Source organism: Dioscorea cayenensis, chromosome 2 (genome assembly GCF_009730915.1).
Source record: "Dioscorea cayenensis subsp. rotundata cultivar TDr96_F1 chromosome 2, TDr96_F1_v2_PseudoChromosome.rev07_lg8_w22 25.fasta, whole genome shotgun sequence".
Taxonomy (NCBI): domain Eukaryota; kingdom Viridiplantae; phylum Streptophyta; class Magnoliopsida; order Dioscoreales; family Dioscoreaceae; genus Dioscorea; species Dioscorea cayenensis.
In genome coordinates, this window is record NC_052472.1 from 23250892 (window position 1) to 23255009 (window position 4118).

A 4118-nucleotide genomic window follows, 5' to 3' on the forward strand; every position below is an offset into this window, starting at 1 on the left:
AATGTTTATATATTACAAGACATTTTACATTAAAAAAAATTGTTTGAGTTCATTATTCAAAAAAGAAAAATACATACATATGCACACGCATATGAGCAGATGTGAAAGTGGTATGAAAATAAATCATGTAAATGATTTTGATTTTCTATATAATTATTGGACATTGTTTTGTATTTATTTATTTATTTAAAAACAAAAGTAAAAAAGAATTAATGAACATCACATTCCCACTCATTTTTGTACCTGTCATCCAAACAACATGCATCCACTTCTACGGCTAACATTGAGATCATGCAACAACATTCATGCCCTCACAGGCTTTGGTATCAAATTTACCAAAATTTGGACAAATTTTGAATTCACTCTCAATCCCACAGATTAGTACTAATTCAGTGAATTGTAATTCCTCATATATATATATATATATATATATATATATATATATATAATAGCCTCCAAATAGTCAAGTTTTCTTTAAAAAAAAATTGGTTAAATCATATTTTTATTAAAAGAATGACAAGTACAGACTTGTGCAGTGATGCAAAAACAAAACTAAACAAATAACTTGACCTCAATATATATATATATATTGACAATTTAATAACTAGACAAGTTTTTTAAATAAGTGAAAAATAATTGGTAAAATAAACCATATTTATAAGCTATAACTATGTATGTCAACTTACTAGTCGTATTTATTGTTTTTATTGCATTAGATAAATAACAAATATATATATATATATATATAAAGGAGAGAAATAATAGCGATCGATTTTATGGGTTTACACGTGATAAATAACAATTCTATATAGCTAGCTCCTATATATTTACTGATTCATTGTTTTTCTATTCATTGTTGATCACATATGGTCATATTTCTATTTCATTAAACAAAAATATAACATGGTTTGCAATAATTTCTTTTTCGCATGTTGATCACAACCCTCGCAATAATTTTTATAATTAAAACAAATATAATATGATATATGAATATCATAAACAACTTTTTAATGAATGTGGTTTATCGACTTTTATATATATATCATGAACAGAAAGTTACTCTTCCATGGTTCTTAATCAAAGACAGTAGTGCCGCATGATATGACAATATTTTTAGTTTGTTGGACCATTAAATTCAAGTGAATGAGCCATTTGTCAATCTAATCCATTAATTTCATCTTTATATCAATTATCTTAACATTGATGTTATTAACCAGTCCTATATTAGTCAAAATCAATTTAATGAAAAATGTTAATCCACATTTGCATGATCATTTTACTGTCTTCACTTGATGTGGTGAAGACTATCAATTGATATCTGAATGGATACTGTTTTATTAATTTTTATCAAAAAGTATTTACAATTATTTATTAAAGACATTATCATACATCATGCATGGCATGATGTTTTGTCGATAAACAAATATTACATTGTCATCCACCTTTCAATTGATGGCATTAACTGTTCAATATTATGGACCTCACAATTTATTTGTCATTCTAATCCATTTTTATTAGTATTATTTTTTTTTTATGAAATATCAACAATTTACGTACCAAGAGTGAACAAACATAGAGTTAATACCCCAACAATAAAAACAACCTCTGTAGAAGATCTAAAATCAATAAATTTAGAGGTTGTTAGCACTCCAATGAGTCTTTATTTTATCTTTAGCTGAAATAAAAATGGATAAAACCAAATTATTAAAGCGAAACACATGAAATAAAAAGAAGCGAAGCTAATGCAACGAAAAACGAGGACTTTCCATGTGGTGAGTGAGGCTCAAAATTAAAAAGAAGAGAGAGACAAAAGAAAGAAGAATGAAGAAGCGAATAAGCTGACTGGTGAAGATTGTCACGAAATCGTTATGCCTCGCGGGTTTGTCGATGGAGTAAACTACTCCATGGCTAAAAGTGTGTTCCAGTATCGCTAATTTATCTTAAGTTTTTTACTTTCTATTTGTGTACCTTTGCTTGAATTTGAATGGATATTTTTTATTTATTGTTATCAAAATAATAACTTGCTTGAATATCAATATCATCGTTTATCACATTAATTTCGCACCACGCTTTGGTCATTAATCAAATATAACAAGCATGGTTATTGTTCCATTAAATCAATCATGGGCAATGATAATTATAGCTCTTAATCAATGATTAATAATGAATAGCAAATTTACAGTGGACGATATGACAAAACCTTGAGCCATTCAATTCTGGATAATGATCTGTTTGCAATTCTAATCCATTTCAATTATAGATTTGTTTTTATATCAATTATATTTCACTACATCTCATTCAGGCTATTAATGTCCCCTCCTAACCAATGAAGACTATTTCTATTTAATTCTGGATTGCACACTATTTACCTATTTTTATCAGGTAGAACCAGTTTTTGCTCACACTACATAAATCAAAAATTGATTTTTAAAATCATAAAATATACAGATATTAAAGTCAAATCTCAATTTTTCATGGTCAATATGTTAATATGTTATATATAACACTTAATTAATTTGGTTAAATGAAAACTGTGGTAAGACACCAGATAATCAAAACTCACCGTCGTTTTGGCGGTATGAGACATGGCGCAGTTGGGGATTATAAGCATGATTGCGGGGGCGCGGTCCTCATGAAACAAACAAGGTGATGGGAGAAAATACTGCCGCGTGCAACCAATGGAATAAACATCGTTATTCATAACTTCATTGTTTTCATTGACAAATTAATGTTATGTTGTATTGACCATGGTGGTTGTTTTATGATTTTGCAAAATCGTTTTGATTTTTTGGTTCTGCTGATGCTGGTAGTGAACAAGCGGTCTCGTGGATAAAGGAGGGTAAAAGGTAACCGCCTGACCAGATGGTGAAATATGATGGCGCGATCTATGGTGAAAATGGATGGCAAACAATCATTATCGGGTAACGGCTCAAAAATTTGTCATATCGTCACTGAACGCTGAATATTAATCCGTTGGATTGAGCTATGATGTCATGATTCGTGGATTGTGTTCGTCGCTGATATGTTGGTGTGAGCAGAAACGGTGCGGGTAATGGGCGACGTGTTCAGGCGGATGTTTACGATGACGGTAAATGAAATGTCCGAAGTCGAACAGACCTGAATGGTGAAACGGATGGGTGGCGATTATTGATTCTCCATCGACCGTTTCGGACAGCGTTCGGTGTTTCGGTCGATCCGGACCGATATGTCGTCGCGCATCGTCTCTTACGGTACGAGGCTCCTCTGGTGAAATCTCCCTCTTGTTGTTCATATTTCTTCATGTTTTTTTGTTTATTGTGTTTAATCTTTATTCAAAAAAAAACAAAGATGAGCAAAGACTCGTTAGTGTGAGACCGTGATTTTGGGCTCTATGGAGTTGTTTCAATATGAGAACTCGTTCACTGTTCCGTGGTGATATTCATAAAAAAATGTGCTAATAAAATGGTTGAGAATATGACAATAAGTGAGATCATGGGCTGGTGTGCCATCGAGACGGGCAATGCCAATATTTAATGACAAACATCATGCCATGCGTGACAATAAATGGTGCCGTGACACGATAAAGTAATATCCGACCGAATTATCGGTGTGGTCTTCACCGCATCAGGCAATGCGTACGTTGACCGTGGTGATTTTGACGGTTAATAATATCGTGTTGGGCGTGTTATGGGCGGTGTGTCAAGCTGTTCACTGAGCTGGTCGGCTAAGCTCGTAATGTCGCGTGCTGCGATACGAGGCTGTGTTTAAAATATCGGCTATTCGATAAAGGATGTTTATGTCATGTTGTTTGATTATAAAGGGATGAAGGTGGTGACGTGATTGAACGTTTTGATGACGGTAACGACCATGATAAAGAAGAAACGTGGATCATTGTGCGATGGTCGGTCATGTGTGTTTTTGACATCTGTGCTCACTGGGCAATGCCTCAGTGGTCCCATGAGCTTCAAGCTATGGGTTGTTGATCCCAGCATTCAAGGCAGTCTGGTGTGGAGTTGATGAGGCCATGCTGCTGCTGTGTGTGTATGATGAGATCAGGTTGTTTGGTTGTTTTTGCGTCACTGCTGTCGTTGTTTAATGAAATGTGGCTCGGGCCTGGCTGTTGGGAATACTCTGCTGCC